Source organism: Amblyomma mixtum, chromosome 3, assembly GCF_055824585.1.
Source record: "Amblyomma mixtum isolate Tamu chromosome 3, ASM5582458v1, whole genome shotgun sequence".
NCBI lineage: Eukaryota > Metazoa > Arthropoda > Arachnida > Ixodida > Ixodidae > Amblyomma > Amblyomma mixtum.
Genome location: NC_143014.1, coordinates 351,240,356 through 351,263,353, shown reverse-complemented (window position 1 = coordinate 351,263,353; position 22,998 = coordinate 351,240,356).

Genomic DNA, 22,998 nt, shown 5'->3' with positions numbered 1-22,998 from the left:
ATCTAAAGTAAAGATCTTAGAAACGCTGGACTTAACTAAAAAGTGCATGATTAACAAAAACAATGCAAACTGAATACACATTGCAAAATTAAAAACTGCACAATCTGTGTATCATGATGCAAAGCAAACTCACTGCACATCAGCTCGCGGATCCGTAGGTCGCTGAATTTTCTTTTTCCTTTCATACCCAACCACGAGTATTCTGATGCTAGCGTGTCAGTCATAATATTTGCTAGCATACGCTTCGTGGTGGTGCCTGCATCTCTCCCGCTAAGCTGCACCAGTTCTGCAACCTGCAGTATACCACATTCATTGCATTTGTTATTACAGGAGGCATATATAAAGCACAAAGTTGCAAGGCAAGCACAACAGCACCGAAAGCTTGTATAATATCACCCTTAATGAGTTGCAGCACGCAATGTGCTGCAGCCAAGTTGCACAGTGATAGAAATTGTGTGTTTCTATTCAACGAAAAGAACAAGCTGCCCTAAATGTCCGTGCGAACTACATGCTCTGTATGAAGGCGGATCGATTTAGTATCAGCTGTGAGGGAAAATTAGTTGGTTTAGTCATGACACGGTATGGGTTATATTGATTACAATAATAGATCTTCAGAGGCAAATAGGGCCTGGTACTGCATATGAAGCGATCGTGCTCACTTCCAGGGTGGCAGTATTAAAATAAAAACTGCAACAGGAAATGCTACCATAAAACTTTAGCATTAATATCCCCTGCAATATCTAACCTGAAGACTGTCATGCCAGCCAACTTTATAAACTAGCATATTTAAAAGCTGCCTGAAAATCTTCTATCTCCTTTTTAAACATTGTTCACAGCTGTAAACACCAAAAACCTTCATGAAAATGACACACCAAAGCGCCTGCAGTGGATGCAGTCAGTGAGTCTTCAAAGTGTTTAAGTGCAACCGCAGTGTCCAGCGTCTGTTGCAGAACTGGAGCTGCCACGGCACGAACACGCTCACGGGAGGCAACCAAGGCATCTAATGATGTCACGAGATGCTGTACCCCCAGCGGCATGACGTTGAGCAGTCTCAGCACCTGAGCCTGAAATTCTGAATCATAAAATTCCACAAACACATCAAGAACGATGTTATTTATCTCTACATTCCAAACACACAGCCTGGCTCTGCTCCTCTGCCATCTGCACTTTGTAAGCCCAAACAGCTGCTCAAAGATGGTGACATCTCATCAACTGTAGAACCGTGTTTATGCTCTATTGCATCATGGCAAAAACACAGAGTAATACCCACTTACCAAAACTGGCGACAGGTGTAGATTTATAACAGAACAGAAAGAAAAGATAAAGGCTGGCTGCAGCAACCCCTATCCACACATAGACCATGTGAATCATATTGTGCACAAATGACCCATGTCATTTGTTTATATACCTCACCGTCCTCACACACACCAACTTTTAATTTATGCTTTGTTTAAAATAAGTTTCTGCTCCCTTCCAGGGTTGCCGTTGGGAATTTTTCAAAAAGAGCCAGAACTGAAGCTAAAAGTAGCCAAAAGTAGCCACGCCACCTGATCTTGGCGCCAAATTTGTAGCCAATTAGAAAAGAACCATTATTATAAGAACTTTTATTAATGAACAATAAATAATATCATTTTGAATCAACACAAAAACAGTAAATAAAGAGCACGGAATTTTGGGCCTCTTGCTCGGCCTTCAAGTATCATGTACGTTGCAAATACATAAAAGTTCAGTCCGCGTGGTGTGTCTAGAGTAGATAGTGTTCTTGCCGGAGTAATTTTGGCACATTCTATTCAACTCAGCAGGAATGTTAAACGATGATGCTATTTTTTCTTGGAGTCGTAGCCCAAATTTGATTCGCAGAATCGCCATAAGCAAGTCCAGCTTCATTTTGTTACGGAACTCTGTTTTCGTCAAGTTCACGCAAGAGAACACGCGCTCTGCATCAGCATTAGAAATTGGAAGGGTCAAAATTCTCAGTGCTCCTTGCGCCAGGTGTTGAAAAGGGCATTCGCCGCAAGTGTCCTTGTACGATGCCGCTGCGTGCCAGAAAGTCAAACATGATGCGCGATCAAGTGCACCGCTAATTCTCTGCTGCGGGCGTATTTCAGACTCCAGTTCGTTGGAGGAATACATGCGTCGAGGACGCGCGCGCGCATCAAGGCGACCAGGACAGCAATGAAGACAGCAAAGCTTGGAGATAATTGTTCTTTTCTGTTCTTGCTTGCTATTGTATATGCAATTGCAAAAAAATATGGCTAGTATATGCGCCAAAATAGAAGTTCAAAGTAGCCAGAAAGTAGCCAAGGAGCCAGCGTGAGATTTTCACCGCCAGACGGGGTCGAAAAGTAGCCAATTTGGCGCAAAGTAGCCACCAACGGCAACCCTGCTTCCTTCTGCTGATGTTCTTTGTGAGATGAACAAAAATTCAACTCATGCTTAAATCTGCGTCAGAAACACTGCCTTAAAAAGTGCACAAAACAGTGGTAAGGCTGCACTACTAAATTTAGTATACATGTGGAACCATTTTACATGTACGAAAGCATTAAGCTTACCACTCACTGTCTTACCAAACGGGATGACTGGGGTGACTTGGTGCTGAAATATCAATTGGTGAAATCAATACACAGCTTAACATTTATGAGGTAACACCATATTCTTTTCTGTATTTCAATGCAAGCCCTGAGCAGCAGTGCCTTGTAGATAAGCAAAAGAGGGAAGAGAGCAGGTAATTACCAGGGTGTTTCCTTGGACTGTCTTCCCATGCAGGCGGGGGTGTACGCAGTGGCTGGCCTGCTTGACATGACATGTGAATTAGTAAACAGCCCAACAATTCTGAATTTTTGCATGTCTTATACAGTTTCTTCAGCATGTGCAAAAGTCAGGACACAGGAAAAGCTGACAACTACCTGAGTGTTCCTCTGGCACGGACGTAGCCTATCCGCTGCATGCCCTGCATTGTCTGCACAAATTTTTACAGTATTAAACACATGTTACAAAAGTAACTTGGCAGAAATCAAGAGAATGAGCTTGGCTGGGACATGTAATGTAGAAACCAGATAATTGACAGTCCCTTAGCCAGGGTAGATTTCATAGATTTCAACCCTGTTCTCCATAGCAGTGTGGAACAAGGTGAGGTGTGCACATTACAATAAGAAATTCACAGGAAAAGAGTGAAAGCAACTGTCACAGGAGAAGTCAAAGGGGAGACCAATGGGAGAGGTGCTTGTCCTGCAGCGGATCTAGCCGTGCAAGAAGCTGCATAAGTCATTGAAAAAGTTCATTAGCCAACAACACAACAGTTACTTGCACATACATGTGAAAGTTGTGTGAACACCAAGAATGACAATTAACTGACTGCTGCACAGGTCTCTCCCCCCATGGAGACAGCGAACTCGATGGCTGTCCGGCATTGTATAAGATAGCATATTGCAAGCTGAAATTCTTAAAAAAGTTTTCAGAACCTCACCTGTAGTAATGCCACCATCTTGTGTGGGCCCACTGAGACGGTCCTCATCATGGGAGTTTCGCCTGGTAGAGTTTTCTCCAAATACCTGCCTGCTTTTCTTCCTTCGGCCTATGTTCCGCTGCTTAAAATAGGTGTGATATGATGCATATTTCAGCTCTTTGAATTCACTAATTGGAAAGGGCACTGCTAAGGAAACTTTGTCTTTACCCTGCTATGCTGCAGGTACTCGTGTGGTTGAACACATTTGCTGTGCTCCTTTCTGCTGTCAATTAGCCATTATGAGAGGAAAGAAAACCTCCTTTTCACAACATTAGGTGCACTGCACTTGGGCATGCATTTGGAGTGCCATTTAAAATTTGCATGTTAGCATGTAAACTTAGTAAATACATATGAGCTCTAATTTTGTCCAAAATAGCTAAATTAGTATAGACTGGCTTCCAGCCAACTTTTCTTGAGCAGTTCCACCAGGAGTAGCACGAGCTGCACATCAGTAGAGACCAAAAGCAAGGCTTTCTGTATAAACTAGCACTATGGTTTAAGTTAGTTTACATGAAAATATATAGGCCTAATTTTTATTCACCTGATTAGTGTGTAACAAAACCAAGTTCTAATTGCAGCCTTACCCTGAGGAAAGTCCAGTGGCACATTGGGAAGCAAGCATCAGAACTGTCTTCTGAGCTGCTGCCAACCCACCTGGCCGTTGGCACCCTCTTCCTCTTTTGGGAGGGCTCTGCCGCGCTTGCAAGATCTGATTGTGTACTGACACGTGTTCAATTTTTTTCTTGCTTCGGCGTACAAATCTATACACACAGGAAAAAATGAGTTACTGCTCCTCGGAGGATCGAAGTCCAGCTTATTACACCAAGCACTACAAAAGTAATAGAAAGCTTGCAAGTTAATACGCCACAATAGTACCCAGGACAGAGAACTACACAAAATGGATGATACAGTAGATACTCACTGAAGAAGAGTCCTTTCACTTCCACTTCATATTGCTCCCATGGTTGCGAAGACAAGCATGGTGTCCTCTTCAAAAGCATGGCTTTTACTTTTTGTGCCGTAACTTTTGGCCACATACATGTTTCCTCTCACCCATGAGGCTAGTACGACGTCTATTTCATTGGAGCTGGTAAGTTCGACAATTGCATACATCTCCAAACAACTGTAATGGTCTTTTCTCAATGTTCACAAAATATAATTGTATAGAACACGGAACTTGAGCAGTTTTTTGAGAGCACAAACTTCATGGAGCACTGAAACAACTACGGGGTTACTTGTGTACCCGCCACAATGGCTCAGTAGATTTGGCGTGCGGCTGTTGATCCTGAGGTCATGGATTCAGTCCCAGCCACAGCGACCATATTTCGAAGAAGGCAGAATACAGAAATGATGGTTGATTTGCATAGTTGGGCCAAATGCAAGTTAGGTGCGGTAGCACTTTGGTTTTCACTTAGGTTCTGGTGTTCAGATCCAGTGTTCACTGATAGCAGCTGTTCAGATAGCAACAATGGATTAATGTCCACATTGGAGATTCTCTTCTCTACATTCATAGATCTCCGGCAGTCCTCATGCCACTCCTGACGCAGTGGTGTCGCAGTCAAGCGATGTCCTTCTGCAGCAGGCGATGCTATCGGTAGGACTTGGTTTACTTCGGTTGGGTTGTGACCCAGGTTGCCTTTCACAAGTAGACTCTTGCAATTAATTGAGCTGCCACGTTACACAGTGGGCAGGTTGCTATAGCTATATATACATATATGTACACCTTAGCCGCCATGGTGGCTCAGTGGTTAAGGCGCTCGGCTGCTGACCCAAAAGACACGGGTTCGATCCAGCTGCAGCGGTGGAATTTCGATGAAGGCGAAATTCAGAGGCTCGTGGGCTGTGTGATGTCAGTGCACGTTAAAGAATTCCAGGTTGTCAAAATTTCCGGAGCCCTTCACTATGGCCTCTCGCATAGCCTGAGTCGCTTTGGAACGTTAAACACCTTAAACCAAACCAAACCATATATATGCTCCTAGACTGGTTGAACAAAAGAGCAGTCTGCCATAAAAGAGACTTCAGACAATGACTAAATGGAGGGAATGGCCACTAAAGTGCTAGCGTCATGGAGGAAGGAAAAAGAGAGGAGAGGCCCTTTCCACACAACACCATGGGAGAAAAATGTGGAGGAAATCACGTGGAAATCAGCCGGGCGGTAGCAGACGACCGCGGCATAGCAGTTGCGGTGCGGCGTACTTTTCTCAACTGCTCGAGTTTGTTTTTGATCGTGCTCACAAGCTTACGTTGGCGCCGTTCACTCATATCTCAGCCGAAATTCGCTGCAAAACTCTCGTTGTTGCGTGCATTGATTTCAACGTGCTCGACCACGATCGCATGGGCATTTCGTCAACTGCGTCACTGATCGGAGCCGTCGGGAGACCGCCGCTGCTTACTGAGGAGCACTCGTGCTGTTCGTTTACCAGTGATTCAATACGCCGTGCGCTAGAGAGGTCGTCGGCGTATTGCGCGGACGTTTCGCGTCCTGTGCGTGCAGTGTGCGTGTGCCATTCGCGCTCCCGTTTCCATCGGCAGTGAAACCTCGTTGCTATTAGGCGTGCTCTTGCAACGCTCTAGTGATCGTCACTGGTGTTAGTGTAACTATTTTCGTTTTTCGCGATTGCGCTTGTGTGAGCAGCGGGGGCCATAACATCGGTGGAGGGCGACATTTTAAAGGAAGCCGCTGCGCTCGCTTTGCATGCTTGCACGCCCCTGTTATACGCCGCCGGTAAAAATGAAAAGAAAGAGACCCTGCGCTTAAACAATACCTTAGATATTTTTTTCTTTAATAAAGGCGAAGGGTTAGTTTTGTTCACTGCAATATCTACATAAAGATACGAATGCACACAGGATGCCGAGAACTTCATTTGTAAAAAACATTTATTTTCTCACAAAAAACAACTCGCACGAAAAAACGTGGCTATTTACAATATCTTCACATCATATACAACAACACAAAAGCTTCTATAACAAAGTCATCAACTGCAAACAAATGACATTTGTGAAAACTTCAACCCCATACGCAAACCTGCGCTCGGCTGCAGGTCCTTTAAAAAAAAGCACTTTTTATTTTCGCGATACCTTCATTTGAGGAGAATGCAAAGGATTAAAAAGTAAACTGACGTAAAAAGGTCTGTTAATAATGGGGTGAACTGTGCCTAGAATTAAAAGGAGTGCCATACGCCGTGCGACGGTGAAGAATAAATGGGCACTCTTATTTTCGTTTCCACATTTCGTTTCCACAATTATTTTCGTTTCCATTATTTTCGTTTCCAATAAATAAATAAAACATGTGCCCCCCTCGAACAAAATTTCTGGCTACACCACTGCTCGTGTGGAATTCGCGCGGCTAGGGGCCCGCGTTTCTCGCGTGTGCTTAGTTGTCCTTCGCCCACCGCAGTAATTGAAAGCGACGGTCACTTCCCGTGCTTACAAGAGTTGAGGAACAGGGAAGAGATGTTCGATACCGGACGAATGCCCTTCCCGGGCATCCGTGGCCGTCGTGTGGTTTCGCGCGACGAGGGGCCCACGTTTCTCGCGTGTCCTTCACCTCACCCGGTGAAGGCTAATTTCGAGCGCTGAGCTAAACAAGCAAGTATACTAGTTTCATCGAATGCAGCCTTCAACTTCAGAGTCCCAGGGACGGGCGTTGCCAAAGGGGGGCCACCGCAGTAATTGAAAGCGAAGGTTACTTCCCGCGCTTGCAAGAGCTGAGATAAGTATTTTTCTCGGCTGCTACTAATTGTGACCAGGGCCGAGCAGTTGGAGACGGCGCGGAGACGACGCAGTACGAAGCAGTAACTGAAAGTAGCCGCCTGTCTCACACGGGTATTTCCGCTTTATTAACTTTTCCGCTGACGAACACCGGCATAGGGCGCCCTAAACCGGCCGGTAAGCAGCCAAGCGCCACCAGCGCGGGGATCTGTGCCCCTGCGGTAGCACGCTCCTTCGTTGGCTTTGAAACGCGCGCCCAGTAGTCGAGGGCGGGACTTATGCGATGACGTCAGCCCGGACAAGATGGCGCCGAGCTGGTTTCCGGCTTCACAAAATGTCACGTGACGGCCTCTCCTCTCTTTTTCCTTCCTCCATGGCTAGCGTAAAAACTCCCATATGCTGAGCGATATCAACGCATGTTAAGGAACACCAGCAGTCTACTACACTGCCTCCCAATTCACCACTTTGCTAAGAGCCACGCCTGCACAAAATTGGTTTAGGATGTGTAAATTTCTGGAAGAACCAGAAATTTTCCAGCATGAGGAAGCATTACCATATTCTGGGGGTTCTGCAGGGCCCATAAACTCGTTCTTGAAAGTCCTGAGACAACAAATATCCCAATCCTTGATGACTCAAAAGGAATGGTGTAGAAGTCTTCCTTATGCTGAAATTCTCACCCTACGACACAGACTTTGCTGGATGCCTTGAGATGGGCAAAGGCCTGTGCAACAACAATGTGACCATTCCCCCTGATGCAGTTGTCACCTGTTGAAGTTGCAAGAATGAAATCATTGAATTTTTCCATGCAATACCCAGGCAGTCTGCACTGTGCTAGCAACAACCCAGAATTTTGTGCTTGTGTGAGCTCAATTATTTTTGACTCTTCTTGGATGCATTTTGGCAGCTGTACCCTCTCTTCAAACCTGTTTCACAGCTGCTGAAGTGGCCTCTCATGCTTTCTAATATCTTTTTTGATATGGCGCATGTTATTTTCGAATGCAAACGCGCTGAATGCATCAACGGGCCCATGTGCTTTCACATCTGCTGCCATATGGATGAGGAATGCACACTGAAGGGCATTTCAGTTTCTCCATACAGCTTTACAAAAGTAGACACAAAGTTCCTGAGGAGGGCGTCAGAATATTGAACATGCGGGCCCACAGTTCACTATTTGCCAGTATAGAAAGGCCACATACGAGGTTAGGAAGTATTGATAGAGCTTGGGCTCCAAAGCATCATGCAACACAAGTGGCCCAGTATAAAACAAAAACAAGCGAAACTTGGCTGCCTTCCACCGGTGAATTTTACTCAGTGACCGTGGTGACCTGGCAAACACTCAGTGAATGTGGTCTTTGAACTCTTCGCTAGCTTCATTAATCAGCCTCCGTTCTTGTGGGCCAGCACGAACCTCTGGAGGCCCTGAAACCCAGAGTAACAGCAACTTCTTAACAACCCCAAGAAGCACACGTGCATGTAGTCGAGTGGGAAGTTGCGCACCGTGTTAATTGGGAGCTCAGTGAGGACAGATGTGCCCCTGTGGTGGTCGAAGTCCTCTTGTGCACGAAAACTGGTGTCTGTTCGTGCTGCACAATTTCCATCCAATAGGACTACCTTCCCTGCCCTGTATGAACCCTCACAGGTACATTTTGGACAACTGTACCCACTGTTCCCTTTGGAGTAAAAAATAAATGAACGGGCTGGCACATCACAAATGATAGCCTTCAGACAAACAGAAACACTGCGGCTTTTGATACAGAGACCACTTTCAAGAAGCCCCTTCAGATTTGTAAGAAATGGCTCTAGAAATTAATTTGCAGATTCTGGCTTGCTGGGGCCAGAAAAAGCACTCACAACAAATGGTAGCTGCTTGCCACAATTCATGCACTGCAGTAGGCAAAGCTGGAGATTAGAACTTCTTGTTAATGGCAATCCATCAATGTTCAATGATAGAACCAACGCTCCTGCAACTCACGAAGGCAACTGACTGCATGTAACAGATTCCTCTCAAGACCAAAGTGGCAGAACTGACCAGGGGAAAGATCTGCAACTGATATTTCCGAACACGGTCCTACGGATTGAGTTTTGAGAAGCGTGCATGCATCGGCTGGGCGGGAAGAATAGCAAGCATGTTGCCTCAAAATCTTCAGCAGATCACCCAAGGCCTCCCTATGAATCCTGTGCGTCACTGCCCAGGTTCGCAGCTGTTGTGAAAAGTCCTCTTGAGACCACGCTATCGGCTCAGCAGAACAGATGCCGTCAGTAGTCGGTTCAGTCACTGGCGAACTGCCGCGAACGTCCTCCGCCAGGTTCGGTACTGTCCGCAATGTGTCAGTCAAACTCTCGCCGAGTATAAAACTTGCATCAGCACGCACTTCCGTCACCACGGGAAACTCGTCTGCACATGTGGATTTGCACTGCCGTTTGTGAGAGGAGCTCTCAATGACGTCTGAATTGGTGCCACATTTTTGACGCTAGACACCAAGCTGCCTTCTTGTTCTCCAACGAGGTTCATAATCTCTTTCGTTTGTCTCGCTGCCATTTCCAAAATATGCAAGCGCTTTCGATCGCTGGCCATGCTGGATAAATACAAGCAGCCTATCTAATGTTTCCTCTCTGTACTGGCGCAAGAACCATACAAACTGCACCCAAAAGCCTAGCGAAAAATGAGCGGCTGCAAATTACAAGACAACCCTCAGAGTATCAGAGAATAACTAAAAAAACACACTGCCGTGCTGCTGGATGCTTTGGATAGAGAAGGCAGCCAAAGAATTCAGTCCCTTCGGTCAGCAGTGAGCAAAGCAAGTGGGACAAAGGGGGTCGAGACTCGAGTTAACCGCCAGGCTGGGCGTGAGACATAAGCTAAGGCTATGACTAGATTGAGGCTAAATGTATGGCTGTTTGTTGCCGTCATTATCTATTTTAAATACTTGACAACATTTTTCTTGTCTAAATATTTTATTTTTATGCTGTTCATTGCTTGTCTTTATTGTTAGCCAAGACAAGATTCAAGCAAGGCTGGCTGATAAATGTAAACAAACATGGCAGAGCCGGTGGCATTTCTGCAATGTTATTTTACATGGCGCTACAAGTCTCAGTGCGAGGTGTGCTGTTTTCTAGTTGCTGCCACAGATGGCGCTGTGATCTCAGGGTGGTAGAATCTCATGGGGCACTGTTGCAGTTTTCCTGCTCAGTAAACTATTGAATGTTCTCAAGATTTGTTCCGAGTTATGTTTGTTGTAAAAGGCCTTTTCGTAATATTCTTTTTTTGCTTTCTTAAGGTCAGAGCTCAGTTTGTTTCATATTTTTTTAAACGTGTTCAGAACGGTTATGTCCTTGTTTTCTAAAAAGCGGGCAAAGAGCTTATTTTTATGTGATATTCGTTTGTACAGTTCTTTGCTTATCCAAAGTTTTTTTGCCTTCTTAAATTTTACGTGGTTGACCAGTGGAAACGCTGTGTTGTACAGTTTCTTCACTTTAGTGGTAAAAAATTTTGTAGGATTCATTTGGGTCATTTTCTCTGTATACTTCTGACCAGTCGGCCTCAAATACAAGAGTGTGAAATATATCGATCGTTCGAGCATTGATTTTTCTATTGTTGTGAGTGTGATTTACACAGGTAGTTTTTTAGGGTGGGGCAAAAGGATAAAAAACGAAAGATGATCACTGAGGTCACAAGCAAATACACCAAAACGCACTTCATGCTGAGGAAAATCTGTGAAACAGAAATCTATACTTGTTTGAGTACTTTGTGTTACACGCGTGGGCACATTAATAACATTTGTGCAGCTAACTAAGCATCAGTCCAGATAAATTTCCAGCCGCAATACTGTCCCTTTCAGCATCAATATTAAAATCTCTTAGGATAACAATGAACTTGCTGACCAACACCAAATCTTCTAGTGTATTTTCAATGTACGTCAAGGTTTTTGAGCAGCCTGATGGCGATCGATACACCAACATAATAATCATGATACCACATGAATCCACGACCAGAATTTCATAATCCTCTTGAACAACTGAATATTTTTCCAATAAAGCATGAGGCATCCCTTGGTGAAAATACAATGACATGCCACCTCCTCCTTGCTCTGTCTATAAAGGGAGACTTCAGAGTAGCCATCTATATTAACTTTGTCTAAGCTGTTGGTGAACCAGCTTTCAGTAAAGGCTAAAACATCAAATTCGTGTTCAAGAAGATTTATGTAGGCAGAGACATCATCAACTTTGTTCCTCAGGCTTCGAGAATTGAGGCAAAATATGGAATAGAGTCCATCTTTTGAAGCAACAGGTTGTTAAAGGGTTTTGAAATCATCGACACTATAATATCTTTTATTGAAAGGGAGGCTATAATGGCACATTTTCATTCGGTTCAGGGATTGCGGATTTACTTTCAACAGGTATCTTACTCAACTCCTTCATTCTAAGTGGCATCAGTAGCTACAGATAGTGGGCGTATCTTAGATAAGTCAGCTTCACTAGTGATGCACAATGCCCGACCACCGGGAGCCCTTCGAACAAACACTCTGCGGTCGTTTTGCCATGTAAACTGATAACCCATCTCTTGAGCGCGTGTGCGTGCCAACCAAAGCAGGCGTTTATTCCGCGGTGTCAGGTTATCATACAAACTCACTTCAAAGCTTTTTTGCATCACATTATCATACAAGCTTACTCCTGAGCGAGTTCCGCTTTTCCTTTCCTTTTTGTTTCCAATTTTCTTTCGTTTTCCGCGAGACAAAGCGAATCAAAACGGGTCGCCCATGCTCACTCTTTGATGGAAGGCGATGCAGGCCATCCAGGTCTTTTTCCTTCAGCGGAGGAACGCCAATGGTTGTTGCCAACTCATTCACTTTAGCAAGAAGGTTCTCATTTTCTTGAAATTCAACGCCATGAATCTCTAGGTTATTCCTCCGACCATATTGTTCTAGATTATTGAGTTGTTCTTTGAGGCGCGAAACTTCTTTTTCTTGGGTAGATTTTTCCACGCGCTCAATGCGGGCCGTTACGCTGAAAATAGCCTGGTCTTGCTTTGTCAGTTTATCCAGAACCTCATCATACTTGTCTGACACGTGCTGTACGGAAGCTTGAAGACCACGCACTATTTCTTTTATTTCAAGTAGAGAGTTGATCTTTTCCACCAAGGGCATTATGATACGCAGCTTTTCATGCATGTCCTTGACTACGGTGGTTAAGTCCTGTTCGCGCGCTGAAGTCTGCCTAGTGGCCATGTGGCCGCTGCGTTTGTTTTCAATTGTGCATGTTTGGCACGTCCATTGACTTATAGTACCATGACTTGTTTTGGCCGTGTGAGCTTTCATTGTTAACCCTCAACAGTTGCCGATGTGATAGCTGTTATCACACTCGAGGCAGGTCACGATCAGACTATTTTTTGGGAAGCCAGGCTGACACATCCCAGTAAAGCAAAGAATGCTGGCAAAGTAAATTGTTCCTGAAACAAGACGAGAACAAGTGCTACAAATGCAACCAAGCTGACTAAATATGGCATAAAACACTACTAAGACAGCAGCAGTTCTGTTGAAGCAATATGCAAATGTCCAGTGCATGTGAAACCAAATGGCAGGGCATTCTTCAGCAAGTTTCAATGCAGTGTGGACGTCTGGCAACGAGTAACAACTTGGCAATGACCAATTCACAGAGTGGAGACTAGGGCTTCATCGGAAATGTCAGAAGGTGGGCTCAGAACCAGTTGGTCACTAATTGCAAAGCTCACACTGCCATGGCTGTACTGGTAGGGACGGTCTACGGTGTGCATCCTATGGTGGTGCTTGAAGTTGCTCTGAGAAGCTGGTGTGTAGTCACAGTCAGGGCACTGGAACTGCTGTCTTCCAACGATGTTTGTTGAGGCGATGGACTGCACATGTCCTGTGCGCATGCAAAAATGCATCACGAGGTCAACACTGCTTGCAAAGCTCAGGGTGCAAATTGGATGCACCGGAAGAGGCGTTCTCCGATGCGTGTCTTCTCGTGGTGCTTCAAGTTGGCAACAGAAGTTGCACTGGGCACCCTGCAAACAGCCAACCTTGCCTGTGGTAAATGTCGATTGTAGTATGAAGCTTTCTTCAGTTGCAAGGTTGCAGGTGAGGTCCTATGTGGTGAACACAAAGAACATTCAGTCAAACGAACTTGTCCATCGTTCATACGCATTCATAGCACTATTGTCCTGGCCGTCTCCAAATAAAATTCTAGAGGCCCATGTACTGTGCGAAGTCAGTGCACATTAAAGAACCCCAGGTGCTCGAAATTTCCGTAGTCCTTCACTACAGCGTCCCTCATAGCCTGAGTAGCTTTGGGACGTGAAACCCCAGAAACCAAACCAAACGAAACTGTTCTGTTGCGGCTAGACCTATTGTATACAACTATGATTAATCGCAGAGTTAAGGTCACACAGCCAGCCGGGCCAGTGAAGAAGATCTGCAAGGGTTTTCCGTTGGGGGTTGTCACACGATGAATAATTTCCCTAAGCAGTATTCCTTGCCGTTCGTTTAACATCCGCATCTGCCCGTAAAAATCGTCCAAGTTCATAACGTCGTCTCTCTTGCGGATTCCTGGGCATGTGGCTGAAACCACCTTCTGTTCTGCTTTGGCTTGTTCGGTTAGTAGATCCGAGTTGTCATTGAGATCCACCATTGTGGATACGGCAGTAGCTGAAGAATCTCCTTCCGACGCACTGCTGTTGTTGCCATCGGTTTCATTAATGTGCTTATAGGCGGCAACCAATTCTGCAATCGATATTCTAGCAGAGTACTTCTGTTTGATCGTCATAATGGCCTCTATATTATCGTCAAACATTTTGACGAATGCATTTCCTTGCGGAATAGCAGGTAAAGCATAACGTCTTCTCTCTTGTAGTTTACATCGTCCAGGCTATAATTTCGACACAAAAGTGTGGCTGCTTTCTGCCTCTTCTTCAAAGTGCTGATGTTGTATTCTACCCTGAACTCAGCTTAGGACAAATCTTGCATCCTCTCTGTCCTTTCCTCGTACGTTTGAACGGGATTCTTGTGCCATCTGCCGTCTGAACAGGAGAGGAGAACTCCGTCAAGTGGATATCCGCTTTTTATTCTCCCCTCCTCCATCAAATTGTATTTGATTTGGTGGAAATAAAGTATTATTATTATATGTCCGTACTCGTAGAAGGAAGGCCTTCTGCTTCCATTTCGGTCTTGGTCTTGCGACTTCTATGACTCTCTTCCGGCCAGTGAGTGTTCACATAGATGACATCTGTGCTCGTCTCACACGTTTCAAACCACAGCAGAAACCAGGCCGCTTCCTGGGCAGACATCTCTACTGCGTTTAGCATCTTCACTCCCAGCTGTCTCAGTGCTGTTTCTGCTCAAAAAAACACTAAGATAGAAGCACACATTTGTTACTTGCTAGCTCACAGGCCAATATTGACCTGCTCACAGTGCAATGTTGCAGGGCAGCACTTCCCCTGAAGCTTCTGTGATGCATCTGTGGTGCCATCTGGTCTGTGTAAAGACTCCCATTGCCCTACTTTCTGATACTCATGCCACATCTAAAGTGACAGTTACCGCGCTATTCCTTCTATAATCGAGAGCAATGCAGGAAGATTAAAGTAGATTCTTGGGACATTCATTCCCAGTGCGGGGTGAAATAGTAGCTACAAACTGCAACTAATTTTTAAAATGTTGCGCTCTGTAAGGCACTGTCATATAGCCTGCAACAAGGGTCGTGGGCAAGCCAGCAAGAAGTCATAGTGGGACAGGCAGATGGCAGCATCAAGGAAAGCGCACCCCCACGAAAACTCAATCCATCGCAAGAGCAATCAATGAGAGAAAAGGACACTGGGGCAGCTGCAGCGGCATGGGTTTTATACCTTTAAAGCATGCTCGCAACGCTTAGCGCCACGGCTTACGGCCGTGCGCTCGACTTTTCACTCTTTTTCCGAAGCGTCTAGAGCTCCCCTAATAAACGCAGTCATGTCAGCTAGATTTGATATTCCTACTGGAGAGAATGAGAGGGACAATTCGGGCTTAGAAAAAGCAGCACTTTTCAAAAACAACAAACCAGAATACGCCCTCTGTCAGGTTCGACAGTAGACGGAAGCACGAAATTATTCACAGTAGCGGCGTGGAACATTCCAGAAACAACTAATACAACCTTGTTGCAAGGCAAGGTCGCATCTCGGCTAACCGCCACAGTCCTTCCGAAGCGAGACTTGGTTGGCGAAGCTGCCATACTCCAACGTCCCGTGAGGAGCCATAGCGCCATCCTTCGGCACGGCGCGGAACCGTTATAAGCAGACAGAGTGAAGGAAGGTATTTAAACCCTGGCTGCACGGATTGAGCAACACGGGTCACTCTCGCTTCACTCGCACGTAACAAGGACTGCGCTTGCACCGCTCGGACTTCAGGACAGAGCTTAGGTTTCTTCCAACTGCGCGCTGGCTTCGTCCACCAAGGGACTAGGAAGACGCTGTTGTTGAAGCATGCACTTGGCAGGCATCAGCGCAGTAAGAAAATACCACAAGGTAGACGGAAAGGTTTAGCAAAGCTCTTTAGTTTCGCCTCCGTGTTCTCCCTTCAGTTTGCCTTAGGTACAGCGCCATATTCTCCCTCAGTTCGGGAGCCAAGGCCACCCGCAGCGCACAGACAACGGGAACATTTCGGGCTTAAAAATGACCGCCGCGAAGTTCTACGATGCGCCAAGGAAGTGCTTTCTTATTATTCTGTAGCTTTTTGTTGCGAAAGCAAAACTACGCGAGTCGCCGAGCCATTTCGCGGAGCCAAGGAAGGGCAATACTGCGCATGCGCGAGGAGCCTTTGATATACATAAGCTGGAATTGCAGCAAATTATAAGGTTCTTCACTGTTGCAATGTGAGCGAGATAATGACAAAAGGTATCTCCGCATTCGCCAAGTAGCATTGAAGAGGAGATCAGGAGGCTCTCGATGCTCACATTTTTTTCCAACGACTTGACAAGCGTCACCGACTGGAAGAACAGCCGAAAATTCGTCACATCAAGGATGCGAAGAGACTTGGAGTTGATGACAAAGGCAGCAAAGGCATCCACAACAGCAGCCCGCAAGTTGCCAGAGGTGACTAGACACACATTCCAAGGCAGCTCCACAATGTGCTCAGAGCCTTGTATGGCAGCGATGATGCTCTCCACTGCTGTGGCTCTCCGCGAACGCACGTCCAGTTGAAGTCTTCTCAGCACGCTCTTCCTCAATGCGTCACAGAACAGCTCAAGGTGGCCCGGCAGCATGAAATGCACCTTTTCAATTGCCTGCACGTCAAATGAAAGGCAACACAGGGTGTATACAAGAGACCGACACGTGCAGTAGCCATGAAACAACTGACGTTTATTGCCCGCTCACCGGAAGTGCCCGAGCACGTTGCCAGACTGGCTGGCGTGCACCGTACAGTTTTAGCGGTCACCGACACATCCTCTTTTCTTTAAACACTGAAAAGGTGACTATAGAGTAAGTCCATCACAATAGGGAGCGGGTGATATGCAGGACGGGGCGCCTTAATTCTGATAGGCCAACCGGCGGGGAGGCCTTCTGCGTCTTGAGGACCGTCTTAGTTCTGCACCAACCACTCTAGTCGGTCCAGAGGATGTAGTGTGTTCTGTAGCAGTCTCTGCTGCTCCCCCTCGAGGTTGCACCGCTGGCTGCTCCCCTGTTTGTTGCTTGGGCGACACGCTTGGTTCGGTTGCACCCAACACTCCAGCTGGTCTAGGGGCTGTGAGAGGAACGAACTCTGCGGAACCCCTTTCTCCTGCTGCTGGCGAGGATGCTGTAGGCGGTCTTAGTAGTCTAGGTGGTGTACACTGCTCCCTTGCTGGGGCTCTTGATCTTGCATTCGATAACGGAGTGTCAACACGCTTGAGGGCCTGTTGGGGTCTTGTCGCTCTCTGCAACACTAGGCGACTTTCCACATCTCCAGCGTTGCGTCCTGTAGGATGAAGCTGTTGTGATGTTGGGTTGCAAACCTCTCTCGTTTTTCGCAAGTCTTGACGGTTCCTTCTAAATTCGCTTCCATCCTCTGTTATTACTCTGTATGATCGAGGGGCCACAAGATCTAAAACTATAGCTTTTGTGCCCCACTTGCTTCCAGACCTAATCCGAACGCTGTCTCCAGGCTGTATGGCGGGAGCTGCTGTCCTTTGTTCGTATCCTGCTTATGTTTTCGAGGTTTTGAGAGGTGCTGAGCTGAATCCGAGCAGGGGTCCGGCAGCGGCGTTCTGCTGTCGCGACCCATGAGATACTTGGATGGTGAGACACCGTCTTCCAGCGGAGACGCACGATAGTTGAGGAGGCCAAGCCAAAACTCCTCCTTTGATTATCCTGCCTTCTTGAGTAGCCTCTTGATTATTTGTACGCCTTTCCCCGCGAGTCCATTCGATTTCGGATAAATAAGGGCTGGAAATGATGTGTTCAAAGTCAAACATCACTGCAAAGTCTTTAAATTCTTTGGCTGTGAATTCGGGGCCTCCATCAGTGCAGATTTCGTGGGGGATGCCATAAAGGGCAAATATCCGAGATAGTTTGTTTATGACCTCAGTAGTTGTGGTGCCGTTCAACTCCTCCACCTCCGGATAGTTAGAGTAGGCATCGTACACAACAAGGTAATGCATTCCAGCATGCTCGCACAAGTCAGCTCCCACCCTGTACCAGGGGCGACTGGCCGTATCCCGTAACAGCAGAGGTTGAGCAGGCTGTTTGTAAGCATGTATCTGACAAGTCGGACACCGCTCAGCCATTTCTCTTATTTCAGCCGCCATCCTGGGCCAGTACATGAGGCTGCGTGCTCGTGAAGTGCATTTCGCTATGCCCAGAAGCCCTCGATGCAACCGACAAAGCATTTCCTTTCGAAGCTCGGAGGGAATGACAACTTTGGTACCTTTCAACAACACACCTTCCACCACTGACAGTTCACTGGTGTGCGTTTTCCACTCCCCGTTCAGACTGTGACGCCTGCAGTTTTGCCACGATTTGCTGCAGCTCCGGGTCCCTAGCCATAGCATCTTTCAATTTGTCCATTGTTCTCTTGCTCACTCGGTCCTCCAAGACACTTATGGCGTGTACTTCCAAGTTATCTGACAAGCGTTTCCCTTGCATCCTGGAAAGAGTGTCAGCAATAACCAGTTTCTTCCCAGGAACAAATTGCAACAGGTAGTCGTATTTCAGCAGTCGCAGGAAGAGCCTTTGAAGTCGAGGCGGGATGTCTCCGAGTCCTTTCTTCGAGATAGATATCAATGGACTGTCATCGGTCTCTATCGTGATTCTTCGGCCCAGGACAAACTCATTAAACTTCTCACAGCCAAACACTATTCCAAGGGCTTCCTTTTCAATCTGTGCGGATCTGCGCTCAGTCTCTGTCAGGACCCTTGACGCGTAGCCCGCAGGCCCCCAGTCGCTACCATGCTGCTGGGAAAGGGCTGCACCCAATGCAAAGGCGGATGCGTCAGTGGACAGCTTTGTAGGTAAAGATGGATCAAATATAGCAAGTACAGGAGCTTGCGTGAGCATTTCATTTAGACTGGCCCACTCGATGTCGTGCGCTCTAGTCCATTCAAAGACAGAGTCCTCCCGCAACAGACCACGAAGTGATTCTGTCTGACTTGCTAAGTTTGGCAAGTACTTGCTGAAATAGTTGACTGCTCCAAGTAGCCTCTGGACTTCCTTTTTCGTAGCTCGCTTCTGGCAATGGGCCAGGCACTCTACCAGTTCTGGGTTTGGTTTGATGCCTTGTTCACTTATTCTGTCTCCAAGGAAGTCGATCTGTTTCACTCCGAACCTACATTTGTCCCAATTAGGAGTTAGGCCAGCAGCACTGGCCGCTTCCAAGGCTCTGTACAGTCTTTCCTGGTGCTCTTCCCATGAGGCACCCCAAACCAAAGTGTCATCGATGTAGATGCGTACCCCAGGTAGTCCGTCGAAAATCTCAGTCATTGTCCTTTTTGGCTAGAAGCTTTTCCCTCAGCGTCCTACTAGATGTGCCGTACACTATTTGGTCACGCAGCATCGATTCCCGAAGGGTGTCAAAATTGCAGGTCTTCGACTTCAGTTCCAGGTCTCGATAGAAGTGCTCGAACGGCTCACCTTCGGCTTGCGTGCGGTTCCGGAACACGTAGCGCTAGAACGTCTCATTGCTCTGCGGTAGGCAGTAGGCTTCGAAAGCTTGCACTAGCTTGTCGTAGTCCTTCTTGTCTCCAGCGGTAAGATCGTAGGTGTTGTAAACATCTATTGCCTCTTGACCGCCGAGGTGAAGCAAAATGGCGGCTTTCTGGGCGTTGCTGCGTTGTCTTCCTGGTTCTGTTGACTCAGTGGCGATGAAGTAGAGCTCTACCCGTTGCTTGCATCGAGTCCAGTTGTCCGCCACATTATCCCCGAAACGTAACGGCTCTGGAGGCGGAAGATCCGTCATTTTTTGGCGCGGAAACTGGTCACTTCTGACACCACGTATACAAGAGACCGACACGTGCGGTAGCCATGAAACAACTGACGTTTATTGCCCGCCTCACCGGAAGTGCCCGAACACGTTGCCAGAGTGGCTGGCGTGCACCGTACAGTTTTAGCGGTCACCGATACACAGGGAAGCATTTCAGCAGAATAAGCAAAGTATGCTCATTTTGTTGTTTTAGAAAACATAACTAGCATAGGAGTAACATTAAGAGATCGAAAGCGGGCCGGGTGGGTGAGAGAACAAACGCGGGTTAATGACTTCCTAGTTGAAATCAAGAGGAAGAAGTGGGCTTGGGCAGGGCATGTAATGAGAAGGCAAGATAACCGCTGGTCCTTAAAAGTAACGGAGGGGATTCCACACGCAGCCGGTAGACGCGCAGCTCGCGGTCTTGGCATTTAGCAGTAGCTTTACTGTTCTGAATGCAGATTCCGTTACGGAAAATTAATGCGGAAACATTTCTAGGCTATGTCACCGGGGTTGTGTAACCAGAACGTGCCCGCAAAACGTGTCCGCAGCAGCTGTGACGTGCTCAGAAGAAAACCATCTCGTACATAATCAACTCAGCTTCAAACGCATATATGACGATACGCTGTCATTTTGTCATTTATTCCACCGGCATTACTAGGGTAATTAAACTCTGGAATTATCTTCCTGACAACACGATCCCTTTCACTGATCATCGATAATTAAAAAAAAAACACATTTACTGCCATAGTATTGTTCCAAATGTTGTACTAAGTTTTCAACTGCTCTTAAAGTTGTTTTCTGATTTACCACTGTTTCTGTTGTACCTGGTTACCTCTTTTTCGCAAATTCGGGATTCGCACCTTGTTTGTATTTTTCACTTTTCGTGTTTAATGTTATTTTAACTCTGTACAGGACGAACTTTCAATTCATTTCATGCATTTGCCTTGTACCGCGTGCATTGTATGTACCTTTATTCCTGTCTATTATTCCTGTGAACTGCTTTTCGTTTAGTCCCCCCCCCCCTTACCCATTGATTCTACGAGGCCTGTGAGGTACCAATAAATAAATAAACGGCAGGTTTTAAACAACATTTCGTAAATGTCTTCGATAATTTTCGGATAAATTTTAGAGGTAAATGTCGGCACTGGAGAGATCAACAACAAAAATAAACACCAAGCAGGACCTTACAGGAGATCAAAAATCGATTCTTTTGATGAAAAGAAATAGCGGAGTATATATCTATCCACATATTCAGTATACCTTGCAGGCAATAAAGAAGCAGTATAGAGGTAAGAGGGCCACATGAACAGCAAAACAACCCTGTCTCAAAGTGGGGCTCCGTGCGACAGCGCTCGTATGTAGTACTCCAAGTTCAAGTGGCCTTTCTACTGATGTTCACGCCCGGAGAACTATTTCCAAAGCCTTTAGGGAAGATATATCAAAAGAACCTCGATATATACCAAGTCAACATTGCAATAAAAGGCAGGTAAGGCAGAGCCTGCCGCCATGTCGGAGTGCAACTCCGGTTTTATTTATGTATGTCTGGTAATACACTTCTCTAAGCACACACCTGAGGCACACCACAACAGAGAATCCACAGAACACAATTAAACTTTCAGCTGCTGCTGTCGTTTGTGCACTCTGTGATTCAGCTTTTCCAGCCATGTCAACACCGTACATGAAAGAAAATAAACAGAAGAGGTCTGAGGCATAAAGTGAGAACTATTACAAAGCAGAAATGTGAGACCCTGTAAATATGGAATAGTTTTAACAGTCATAGCAATTTAAAACACGCATAGATGCTAACCACGTAAGTAACAAGGCTATTTCTATATAATTACAGTTACATAAGGTTCCATACACAATAATATATAACAACAGGAGTTTCAGTGGCAGAGTTTCATCTTCTGAATGAATGCAACGCTTTGCTGCAGGAAACACAATAACAGGGTCGTCCACAGCACCCTATATAGTCAGTAAAAACCTTATCTGTGACTGGAGCACTTTTCTCATGCCATTGCAATTTTTACGAGCAGAGAACCAGAAGTGTTTGCAATCGGTCAACTCGAAATCAACACGTTCCTTGTCAATATGGCAGACTGCAACAGAGCACAATCTTTGTTAGAAGGCACATTGATGGACAACCTTAACACCATTTTAGGTCACCAGTGAAACCTTACAAAATAACAGGCTAAGGCTTTATATATTAGTGAACAGTTCTGCATGCTTATGCTGTTCACCGTACTTAAATTGCTAACTACACACTAAAATTCGCAAGCAAAAGTGAGGAACTGAACAATCACTGCCATGGGGAAGCCATCAAATAAAGCCGCACCACGCTGGTCTTCTCTTTCATGGCCGAGTACACGAAGCCAGTCTTCATACATTCGGACTTGGCGCCATCTTTCGGACTTCAGAATCCTGCACAACCGCCTGGCATGGCCCAGGGATGGCGGCACAACTTCGAGCAAAGCTTGAACTTCGAGGGGCACCACACCTTGCTTGATGCAGAACGGAAGTGTTCGAAACTGGCACGTGGTAACTGCGATTAAGTTCACACAAGTGATGATAGGACTCTGCCTAGCTTTGACAGAAAGAAAAGCGCCCAGTGTAGGAGAAATGCTGTGAAGAAGTACTGAAGTTTGGGCTAGTTGGTGTTGATATATAATACAGAATTCCGTCGTAGCGCGAACGAAACGGGGACAAGAGAGAACGCACACGACAGGACGAGCGCTGCACTTCCAACTGATAGTGTATTGAAAAACTGAAGCTTACGTACACTCCTACTGATCATCTTGTGGAAAACAATCAGTTTTCAAAAAATGCTATTTCATTATCATGCAAAACTAAAGATGGTGCGCTGGTACATTGTGTGCCTGGTAATATAATATGGTACGCCTCCACAATCTCTCTTTCGACTTGGTCTTTCCCGCGCCCAAGAAATTTGGTTTTCCGAAATATGGGTTTGCATTTGTAGTCACGACAATGTATGGCAAGATGCCCACTCTTCCCTTCCTTGACCAAATTGTAGTGCTCCCTAGCTCTTTCATAAAAAAAACGTCCTGTTTGCCCGATGTATATTCCATTACAGGTAAGGGGAATGCTATAAACTGCGTTAGTTGTGCACTGCGTGAAACTAAGTTGATGCTTGATTGGGAATACCTGCTTTTTCTTTTTTACCATCATTGGACATATTTTTGAAAGCTTGCTGGAAGCTGTGAAAACCACATCTACATTGTATCTTCTTGCTATCTTCTTTAAGTTGTGGGATACCTTATGAACCTACGGTATCACTTGAGTGGGCTTCGTGTGATCTTGATCGACCTGTTTTTTGCTACTCTTCTTCTTTTGCAGCAAGTTTTC